The following is a 12,335-nucleotide window of genomic DNA, read 5'->3' as shown; positions in this document are numbered from 1 at the left end:
CTTCTCTGTTAAAGGAGGCGTAGCATAAATTGCTCACATTTTCTGTAATTTTCAGTCAGGAAATGGGGCCTTTCATTCCTTCAGTGCAGCGATGTCTGCATCAACATGGAGGGACATTGGAAATATGACATAAGAACCTCCAGAGACTTGATATCAGTGCAGGACAAAGTGCAGAAAGCTGCCCTGTTCAATCTGTGGACAACAGAAAGGAAAGCAGGCCACGTCGCCCTCGCCCTTCAAGTCCTCATTACAGGACGTTTAAAGGGAAGTTCAGTCATTACTCACCGTAATGCAGATGGGAAATCAGGGGAAGTTTTATTGTCCGAAAAACACTGCTGGAGCTTTATAGGAAAAGGTGATGAACACATGTCAAAAACAGTTAAAGCAAATGGTTACCAGGATTCATACATTAAAAAATACAGCTAAAAATACAGGTAGCTCTAGCTCACCTGCTAGAGCACAGACTCTCGCAGATAGCATGTACACATTAGCACGCAGACACCGTGAGCTCTCACAGGTCTCACACGAGAGCACATACGTGATCATGGCTTCCACACCAGGAAGCTACAGGCAACAATACGGCTAAAAACATGACGCAAGTGCCGTTTTTCAAAACAACTTTGCATGTCAGGGCTTCAGGACACTTCTGACACTTCGGATGAGCAGTATGGAGACAGTTTGTGCTTTTGTTATGTATTTTTTTTAACGTAATCCTTTTTAACGTTTAATCCTGGTCACCATTTGCTTCAATTGTTTGGGAGATGAGTTCAACGCTTTTTCTCTGTGAACCTCTGGCAGTGTTTTGTGGACAATAAGACTTCCTCTGACTTTCTATCGGCATGAGGGTGAACAGTTAATCACTCATTTTTTACTTTTGAGTGAACTTTCCCTTTAATATAAAAGGCTTCTGAGAAACACGTTGACGATGTCAGAAATCAGCTCATCAGTTACAGGACTTTACCTTCACACATGGCGTGGGTGCCATTTGGTGCTGCTCCAGCCAGCATGTCTTGTTGTTATGCATTAGGACTCAGCTGGAGTGCAGCCTTTATCTCCATTTACATACAAGAGAAAAAAACACTGCTACAGGACAGAGGCAATATGAAACACTACTCTGAAGCACAGCAAACACTGTGCAGTTTTTGGGCTATCCCAGAGGAAAGATGTCCAACGTGAAAAAAAATGGTGATATCTTTGGTCTAAAATGAGTCCAAATGGACATCTGTGCTACGTTACACATGTACATTTTATGAATCCAAAGATGTGAGGTTATTGTCTTGGGATCTCCATTGGCAGCTCAACTCTGTGCTGAGCTGCCAACGCCGCCATCATGGTCCACAGAGCAGAGAGCCGGAGATGACGGCAGGCAGGCAGGCATCGGATAAGCGTGAAAACGCTAACCATCACTGACAATCTGATAATAACATCCAAAACACAGCAGGATGCATACTGAGCAACATCACTGTGAGAGGACAAGTAAAAAATTCAAGACCTTTGTAAACAAAGACTTTGCCGAGGAATTTAAGACTTTCTAAGGTTTTAATTTGAGAATCTAAAATTCAAGTTTTTAAAATACTTTTAAGACCCTGCAGATACCAAGCTAACCGTGTATAGTAATCTGAGCAGTTTACTAATGTTTAGTCAAGCAGGTAGCCAACAACACAGTTTTATTCATCTTAATAACTTCTAAAAAAATGAACTGCATGGTAACCACAAATCTGTCAAAATGTGTAGCAACACCAGGGTAGTAAAAAGGGGATTGGGCCTCTAACTGGGACCAGGCTTATAAATGAAGTTTTACAGTGTTTACTGCTCTCATTGCAAAATTTGCATGCAAAGCTGGCCTCTTTTCCCTTGCCAGGACTGCATCCACATTCTCCTCCTCCTCTTCTGACTTTTGCTGACACACATAAACTGCTCTATAGCGAGGGCTCCATTCATGTTTGTCTACATTTTTCTCCGAGCACTACAACAGCGTAGATGGATGACGCATGCTAATAACATTATATTCTTATTTACTGACGTTGCTGGATGTAGGTGATGTCATTGTCTGCATACATCAAACCTGATGTCCTATCCAAGTTTATTAGATTCATGTCACAGAGCAACCCGTTGTCATTTCGAACTTTGCAAAGAGCGCCGTTCTGTTCGTACTTTCAGCGAACAAGTGTGACGCAAAAGCCACCTTCCACATCCACATGCAACATGCACGGATCTGTCAGATGATAACGACGTCGGACAGAACCGGCAGTGCTGTTATCTTACCGTCCGACTGTACGCCAGTGCTGTACGCCACATGCAATGCGCACTGGCGGCGTGACATGAGAATGGGGCCGGTCACATGCACCTGAGATGCTGAGGGGCAGCGTCAGGTAATAACACTGCTGATAACCACGTAATATGAGGAGAACGAGGAGTTTGGAGTTTCGCTTCCTGTGTATGTGAGGGACTGTGTTGCTTCATCCCACCACATGTGCATTTGCTTATGCTCTGGCATCCTAGAACGTAAACTGCTGACGCACAAGGATACCTGTAACGTCACAGATTGACACTGAAGGTCTGTGTGATAAGTTCAGAGGGAGAACGTGTTACACAGAGTGAAACTGGCACTCAACGTCAAAGATTGCAGAGATATCAAAGTCTGTAGGAGGCTAAAGGGACACACACACAGAAAATGATACTTTCAGGATGAAACTAACACCATATAAAGTAATCTCGCGAGCCTTTACTGGGCAATTAAAACTTACTGAATCACAGTTTTTTGTCGACAGTGTTTTTGGATTAGATAGAGCACGCAAAGCACTCGATCATTGTTTATGCCTGCATTATAAACAAATGTCTCCAGCAGAATGTTCAGTACAGACTTTAGTTAATGCTGACTTACTTTGTAAGTTAAAACTTCCAGCACAACTTGAACAGATTATCCCTAATTCTGACAGATTCAATAACTCTTGCACAAACACTTCCTGTTCAGCCTTTCAGAGAAACATTAATCTTATCTTCTAGTTTCTCAGACATCCTGTATCGTTTTTTGGCTGGCTCTTTCTCTATGTCATCTAATATAGTGAGGAAGAAAAAACAACAAAACACTGTTTTTGTAAGTAGGCTACTGTCAATTTTGTTTGTTGCTTTTCTAAAAATTGAATTGCTTCACATTTTCTTGACTGCAGGAAAATATAACAAATATAAAACCTCCGTGGCTTGAAAATGAATGGTAGAAAGAATCATTATTGACCTGTTTGACATGTCCTGTCAACAGTTTTACAGCTGTCTCTTTTACACTGGAGATCTTTGAGGAAAATGCTTTTTGGTCTGCTGGGGTTTTTTTTTCATTGCAATACCATGAGTGGCCACTGGAGAACAGCATTACTGTGATTCCATGTGATCCTGCATCAGTTAAGTCACGCTTACAGTTTACATCCATGTTTGTGAAAACATGGATGCATCACACACATCTTAACCTGGCAGCACAGAGGATCTCTACAATCAGCACAGTTTAAAGGTGGACACCCAAAAATAGTGTCACCAATTTAGCATCTAAACAAATGTCTCTCCTTATGCTCCCGATGTATGACACTGAGTAATGGCGAAAAAAGTGTTTCATGAGGTCACTGTGACCTTTGACCACCAGATTCTAATCAGTTCATTCCTGAGTCCAAGTGGAGGTTTGTGACAAATGTAAGGAAACTCCCTCCCAGAGTGGCCTTGACCTTTGCACACAAAATTTGAATCAGCTGATTATAGAGTCTAAGTGAATGTTTTTGTTAAATTTGAAGAAATTCCCTCAAGGTGTTCTTGAGATATCACTTACTGGGAACCTAAAACACGTCACTTTCGAAACAAACAAAAACATTTTTATGTTCGCATGAGGTGATATTTCAGGCAATAGGAAAAAGGCACATTTTGCAAAACTGTAATGGAAACACTTTTTTCACTTTTATTGGTCAAATGGCGTACAACATTGGACAAAGCAATGCACTGCCTCATCAGTTTTGTGCTTATAGCCTGGTATACACCATACACACATCTGTGGATAGTGGTTTTGCTAACACAAACTGTCTCAGCCACTACCCTGAACTTGCACAGGGAGCCAGTTTATAGGAACTGGCTCCCTCGCACATGATGCAGCAGGCACTACGAGGTGTTATTGCATCGCATAACTCAACTCAAAAGTTGAGTGGATCATCTGGAAGTTTTGAATCCACAATTTCCCAGAAATCCCTCATACCTGATCGCTCCGATGTGTAAGGGGCTTGCTTTTCCATTATCACTCGCATAACATGCCTACGTCACCTTCGATTGGAAATAATGGCGGCTGGTGTGATGGCTGAAATAGAAATAAACCTGCTAATGTTTTAACATCCATCACCATGGTTACTCGAATGTCACTGCGAGAGGAGAAGTCGCATAACATCACTCAATGGAAATGCAATCATCTTGCTGTGTGTTTTATCGACATTTCGAAAACATCGCTCAAGTTTTGCGCCACTCTGTGAAGGAAACCTGCCTAATGAGACAGACAAGTCACAGTGACTTTGACCTATGACCATTAAAATTGAATCAGTACATCCAGTGGATGTTTGTGCTAAATTTGCAGGAATCCCATCACAGCTTTCTTGAGATATTGTCTTCATAAGAATTGGTGGATGAATGACCTGAAACCATATTGCCTTCAGCCTCGGCTATAACCGGAGGCATAAAAATCGTCTGCAAGGCTGAGCAGCTTCCCTTTAGTGTACCCCAAATACAACTTATAAAAGACACCTTGAGCTCTTCAAAAAAACAGCTACTTTGACTTCCAAGGAAAACATAATACGGTGATAGTCAATAGCTTTCACCCAATCCCAACAAGCCATGTGAATGAAACCATGGTCATGTTGCAGTCAACCATATCAAGACATCTGTTTTCACTCTGATTTTGGCACCTCTCAGTTAAACCTGAGCCCCAGACTCCTTAAAGATAACACAAAGTTCTGTTTATCTTGAGTATATAATAATGTTTGAGTAATAATAATAATGTTTATCATGACAAATTCCAGACATCAGGCAGTAATGCCTGTGAGTACTAAATGTCAATCCCACAGGCTCTTCAGGGGGTCGTCTCCAGAGCACAGAGGATCATGGGAATACAGCTCACAGCACATGCTGCCTCAGAAAAACCACCAGCGTCCATAATGACCAAACAATATCATGCCAACAACTTTCTGAACTCATTTCGTCTGGATATTATATGACCGTCTGCACCCAAACCTCCAGACTGAGGAATAGCTTTTTCCCAAACTATAATTCTCCCACATGACTGACTGGCTTTACACAACACAGTGACAGCGGCGGGAACTAAATGTTCCCCGTGAACACTGATCTCACAGTGACGTGTGTCCTGGTCGGACACCAAAAACTGCAACGTGGTTATGACACAATTGGCCACATGGTTACATGTCCACATTAAATAGTCCATTCAGAGTCTTTCTTGCAAATAAGAAAGTACTGATCATACATATTCTAGGAAAAGAGCAAATGTATGTTTTTTACTTTGACGTTTTATTGACAATTTATGTGTTTTGGTAGTGACCAGAAGGCCACGATGTGACGTCCACTCCGTGGCCAAACACTCAATGCTCATTTTTTGAAATATAAAAAAAAGTTAATACCATTTATGTGTGTTTACATGTAAATTATATTCTCATTGTTTTAATGCTGTGGTGTTTGTAAGAGCCAAAAGTCTTTATCCAGGACCCTCACGCTCTTTATTTAACATTGTTACAACCTGACGGCATCCAGTGTCACATCATACTGCTGCTACAGGTGCCGTCTATCTGGGAACAGGCTCAGGTTAGAGTCCCATGTTAGTCTATAATTTGGCCAGATTAAGTTTGTATTTTGATGCTGCAAGGAGGCTCAGGCTGATGGCTAGATAACCTCAGCGCAACTTCCAGTTTGGAACTATTTTTTAATTAAAACGGGACACCTTGTATGAAAGTTCAAAACACAAACTTTCAATAAGTAGGTTTCCATCAACCCTCAAATCGTGCTAACTGAAAATGCAGATATAAAATACAACTAATGAAAACACATTGATTTGAAAAAAAGTCTAATTTATCACAAAAAAGTTTTTACGCTCGCATGAGGTGGCATTTCAGGTGATACGAAAATGACGCAGCAGGCACTACAAGAGCTGTTATTGTATCATATAAGTCTACAAAGGTTGAGAGTGAATCCATAATTTCTCTGTGAAATCGTGGACTATCAAATCCCAGACTATCACCATATGTGGCCGCTTCCACATATAAGGAGCTTGTCTTTCCATTATCGCTCGCATATCACGCATACGTCTACTTCAATTGTAAATAATGACGGCTAGTTTGGAGGCTGCAATAGAAATAAACCTGCTAATGTTTTGAACATCTATCACCATGATTCCTGGAAAGTGACTGTGAGAGGATAATTCACATAACATCACTTAATGAAAATGCAGTCATCTCATCTGTTTTTTAATCGACATTTCGAAAATATTGCTTAAGTTTTACGCAAATCTGTAGGAGACACCCGCCTGTCTCAGTGTCCTACTACAAAACTGTGTCCTGATACAACGTGTCATATGATATCATACAAATTGGCAACCCACAAATGACGTTTGTTATGCTCCCTAATTTCTTTGACTAATGCTTGTGTGGATGGTGAGAGGGTTTTTCTTGACTTACACACCAACCACGCTGAAACGTTTTTTTGTTCATTACAATGGACATCCTATGACAAATGTTGACTTTTCCATTTTTTTTAATCTAGACAGTGGGTGCTCTGTTGTGGCTCATACTATTTGAACAGCATGGAGGGGAATTTTTCTCACATCAACAGGCTCACTGCATGTCAATTCAATGAAGTCACTTTATACCATCAAGTAAAGGGATGACTACAAGAGTCATACCACATTACATCTGAATTACAAAATAGCACAGAGGTGGTTCTTTCCATACGATCTGACTTCCAACAAATACAACAGTGCATGCCTTATGTGGCAACAGGGCAGATCCTGCTGCACACTAACAAACTATTAACTCTTTAAATGGTTTGATTTCTTACAAAAACATGGGGAGAAGTCAACGGGCAGCTTACAAAAACCTGGCCCAGAATAGCAGAAAATTACAAGTAAACAACCAGATTTAAAAATAAAGAAAGAAAAGCAAACACAAAAACTTTTTTAGCCATTAAACCTGATCTTTTTTTTTCCTTTTTCTTTTTTTTTAAGCAACCCCTCAGCTGCTGCATCTACATGTGCTGCCGTTGTCATAGCAACTCAGAGAGGAAGTGAACACCCACCTCCCAGGTGAAAGTCTGGGGTTGGTTGGATCCATCAAACCCCTCCCGCATACCCTATAGGGAACTTTGTGCTCCTTATGTTACATTGTAACTTGTAGTGTTAAAACCTGACGCCATCCAGTGGCATGTCATGTGGACACAACAGGTTCTATCTGTCTGCTTTTCAGCTGATGCTGCCAGGCGGCACATCATACAGCCATGGAGGGTGGGTTTTGGTGTCAGGATCTTACACTGAAATCGCTGCAAAAGCGGAGGTTTTTGATGACGTTAGAATGAGAACAGGCTAATCTCACACACACACACACACACACACACACACACACACACACACACACGTTAGTTTCTGATATTGTCTCCTGTGCTATGAGTTTTCTGAGAGATCAGAAATAACACTCACATTAATCAACGCTGAATTATTTTGTAAAGTGAATGATGAACATTTCTCCTCCAGTGACATAAAGTGTTAAAAACACCACAAGTAAAATTGGTTGAAGCCAGACAGAAAATGCGTGGCAGCTGTTTGGAAGCACTTCCAGTCATCCAGTCACTTTGTGTCCTTATTAAAGAGCACTTAACAGTCAGAGTCCTTTCTTTGGAAAGCACTTACTGTCTACTATAGCACTTACTGTGGATCCTTAACTAGGTTTGATTTGTTAAGAAAGCCTCTCATTCATTCAATTTAGGAAGTCTCCGACCATGAGTACTTCCGATATCCAGGAACAGTTGTGTACAAAGCTTTTCTGAATCATGCACTTAGTTTCACAAGGAGATTACCCAGTAAACTGCAGCCTGTTATTGATGGCCGACGAGCAGAGTTTTCTTCGTCAAACTGATACTAAGAGGGAGGGGTACTGGGAATCTGAGGTTAATCCTGACATCAAAGCAACCTTATTCCTCCCACTCATGTCTTTGCGGGCAGAACCCCCGCAAAGCAAGTGGGCCGGACTCTGTCTCTCCATCCACCCTGAAGCACTGTGCTGATCAGCTGTCAGTGTTCACAGACATTTTCAACACCTCACTGGAGACATGCCACGTACCGGCCTGCTTCAAGGCCTCCACAATCATCCCTGTTCCCAAGAAGCTGAGGACAACAGGTCTCAATGACTACAGACCCGTCGCCTTGACCTCTGTGGTTATGAAGTCATTTGAGCGCCTCATGCTTCCACACATCAAAGACATTACTGACTCACACCTGGACCCCCTTCAGTTTGCCTACAGAGCCAACAGGTCTTTAGATGATGCAGTTAACCTGGCCTTGCATTTCATCCTCCAGCACCTGGACTCCCCAGGATCCTATGCCAGGATCCTGTTTGTGGATTTCAGCTCTGCCTTCAACACAATCATCCCAGCTCTCCTGCAGGACAAGCTCTCCCAGCTGAACGTGCCAGACTCCACTTGCAGGTGGATCACAGACTTCCTGTCTGACAGGAGGCAGCATGTAAAGCTGGGAAAACACATCTCTGACTCCCGGACTATCAGCACTGGATCCCCTCAGGGCTGTGTTCTTTCCCCTCTGCTATTCTCCCTGTACACCAACAGCTGCACCTCCAGTCACCAGTCTGTCAAGCTCCTGAAGTTCGCGGACGACACGACCCTCATTGGGCTCATCTCTGATGGAGATGAGTCCGCCTACAGGAGGGAGACAGACCGTCTGGTGTCCTGGTGCAGCTTGAACAATCTGGAGCTCAACGCTCTGAAGACAGTGGAGATGATAGTAGACTTCAGAGGGAACACAGCCCCACTCACCCCCATCACCCTGAGAGTCTCTCCAGTGGTCACGGTGGAGTCCTTCTGCTTCCTGGGCACCATCATCACCCAGGACCTCAAGTGGGAGCTGAACATCAGCTCTCTGACCAAAAAAGCCCAACAGAGGATGTACTTCCTGCGGCAGCTGAGGAAGTTCAACCTGCCAGTGAAGATGATGGTGCACTTCTACACCTCCATCATCGAGTCCATCCTCACCTCCTCCATCACCATCTGGTACGCTGCAGCTACTGCCAAGGACAAGCGCAGGCTGCAGCGTATCATCCGCTCTGCTGAGAAGGTCATTGGCCGCAGTCTGCCCTCCCTCCAGGACCTGTACGCCTCCAGGACTCTGAGGCGTGCAGGTAAGATTGTGGCCGATCCCTCCCACCCTGGACACAAACTCTTTCAATCACTCCCCTCTGGCAGGAGGCTTCGGTCCATCAAGACCAGAACCTCACGCCACAAGAACAGTTTCTTCCCGTCTGCCACCAGCCTCATAAACAAGGCCCAGGTCCCCCACTGACACACTCTCCTCATAGACTGTACGTTACATTAACGTGTTCATTAATGCACATCACCGACACTGCTGCTGGTCATGTGGCACATCCACACCATAAAGTTGCACTCAAACCTGTATAAATGTGAATTTCAATGTAAATATCAATATATATCTTGCACTCCAAACATTCTTGTATATAACTTAATTCCATGGTTCTGTTTCTTGCACTGTTACACTGTTACTTGTGTTACTTGTTTTGTTTTGCACTGTAAGACTCGTACTTTTTATATTTTATATTTTATATTTGTATCTTCTATTTTATCTGTTTTCTTTTTCTATATTTATGTTGCACCAACCCACCAGAAGAAATTCCTCGTATTGTGTTAACTATACCTGGCAATAAATCTTTTTCTGATTCTGATTCTGATTGTTACTTGTTACAGGTGTTCACATAGTGTAACCTGTAACCTGTGTTAATGAATGACACTGAGAATCACAATCATAGCAATGTGACTCACTACCTTCATTTTCCTTGGAAACAGGAAAACCATAAATCAAGTTTGGAAATATTTGTAGATCAGATTGTTCTCATAGCATGCACTTGCCTACGTCGGATAAACTGACCTGACCTGATATCTTAAAAAAATATATATATGTTTACATTATCGAGCCTGTTTTTATTCCGAAGTCATCAAATATCAATGCTTCAATGTGATTTTGGTGTATATACCAACGGCAAAAGCCACCTTTCATGGTTGTATGATACGCCAACGGGCAGCACCAGTTGGGAACACGGTTGGACACAATCTGTCACGTCCACATGCAGGAGTCCAGTGTTCACTTCCCGTCTGAATGTTGAAAGTTTTTTTTCATCTTACCATGTGCCTCTTTTTCCTAAACATAACTATTCATGCCTTGGTTGCTTAATCTTAAACGTGCGTTTGTTGACGTCTCGAAGTTGGCTGCAATGTGCTTTGTTTGCCGAAACAAGTGCTTTTAAAGCGTATTCCCACCATGTGCTTTTGGTGACATCCCGGACGTCGCAGCAGTTCTAACTACATCAGTTCAATGAAGCATTTACCAAAACAGCCAAAACTCAAATTGTTGGACTTTAACAGTGTTTAGTCAGCCACTTTGAATCATGGTACATAAATTCACTTAATAAATTCACGCTGTCTTTGTTTTATTTAATACTTCACGTTGAGTTTATCTTTTCATTTGTCATATTCATGACCATTACTCAACAGAATATTTAGTACAATAACACACTCTTAGATTTGCAATGTCCGAGTTTTTGAGTATTGACACAAGTCACGTTTTAGGAGTCTATCTTTTTTTATGATACATTTTTTTTCAGGTAAGCAGACGTCATCCAGAAGAAACCAAAGAAACAACTCCACTCTCCTAAAAGCTGCTGCACTCGCAGTTTCTCAAGGTGAGCTTAATTAATGTTGTGTTTTGGGACACATGCAGTTCATATTTGCCCTGAGACTTTTGGGTGCAGCATTTCTTTTTTCTGCACTGGCTCCATAGGGCACATATTAAACATACCTTGCCTGTTTTGGGGTTCTGTGTATGTTCTGGTTTTAAGTTGTCTTAATATGAACCAGTGTAATTCTGTTTCATTTTCTTTTAGAGTTATACTTTTTTACAGCGTGACTCTCACCTGTGGTCCTGAGCTTTGGTTAATGACCAAAGAATGAGACTGCTAATACAAATAGCCGAAATGGGTTTCCTCAGGAGGTTGGGCTCAGACTTGAGGCTCATTTATGTTCTCTTTACGTACAAAAATAGATATGTCTGTTTCACTGCCCTAATATTTCTATGCATCCTTTATGATGGCATGAATATAGCCAATAGATGGCACTACAGGGTGGGGTCAAAAGTTAAAAAAGAAACAAACGACAACAGTGAAGAAGGTCATAATATTGTGCCTTTAAATGGAAGAAGTCGTCAAATACCCGTCGCCAAAAGTCACATCAAACGCCATGATCAGCTGAGAAAGCGGCAGACAGAACCATTCACTATGTTATTTCATTTAATTTCATCATTTTTTTTCAAAGAAATAGTGATAAAGAATAAAATACAACCACAATATAACGCAAAAAAACATGTGAATGGAACACCCCAAATAAGTTTCCTGCAGCTTTTAGGAGGGGGCCCAGACAATTATCATGTAACGTCCATCTGCAGCAACATGATACGCGGACTGTCGCCATCAGTTGAGGTGGCGAAACCTGTTGTGTCTGCATGATAAGTTGCATCCAGTTGAAATGCTGCCAGTAATGACATAATACTAGGAGCACAAAGGGTGTTTGGGATGAGTCCAACAAACAACAACCAGACTTTCATGAGTCTGATGTTCACTTCTGGTCTGTTTTTGTTTTTTTTTTTTTGTTTCTGCTGCGTAAATGGCTTTGTTTTATGTGAGGACTCTCTTTACAATGAATGAGGTGAATGATGGAATAGGAGATAATATATATATATATATATATATATATATGGATCTTTAGATTTTTTAAGTTGTGAAAAAAAAGTTTTTTTTTCAAGTGAAATATGACTATTTTTAAGGTGGTGTTTTACCAAAATTCTGGCCACTTGCTTTTTATTAGCATCCTTTACCTTGTAACTTTTCAATATCGTCAAATTACTTGAAACTTAAGAACAGAAAATGTCAGATACTTTCAGATTTTTGCTCAAGTAATATTCTAATAAATGACTTTAACTTTTACAAAGTCATTTTTTAGGAAGATATCTATACGCTTACTTCAGT

At 41.5% G+C, this 12,335-nt stretch overlaps 1 protein-coding gene across 2 annotated transcripts in view; it reads right to left on the bottom strand.

Moving 5' to 3' along the window:
* Window positions 1-12,335, bottom strand: part of LOC148188577 (uncharacterized) — a 68,777-nt gene that overhangs the window by 7,973 nt on the left and 48,469 nt on the right. The gene's annotated exons all lie outside the window — the stretch shown is intronic.

Source organism: Plectropomus leopardus, chromosome 10, assembly GCF_026936395.1.
Source record: "Plectropomus leopardus strain MGB_pleo_1.0 chromosome 10, ASM2693639v1, whole genome shotgun sequence".
NCBI classification, from domain to species: Eukaryota; Metazoa; Chordata; class Actinopteri; order Perciformes; family Serranidae; genus Plectropomus; species Plectropomus leopardus.
Note: the sequence above shows the minus strand (reverse complement) of the source record. Positions and strands in the feature narration are given on the sequence as shown.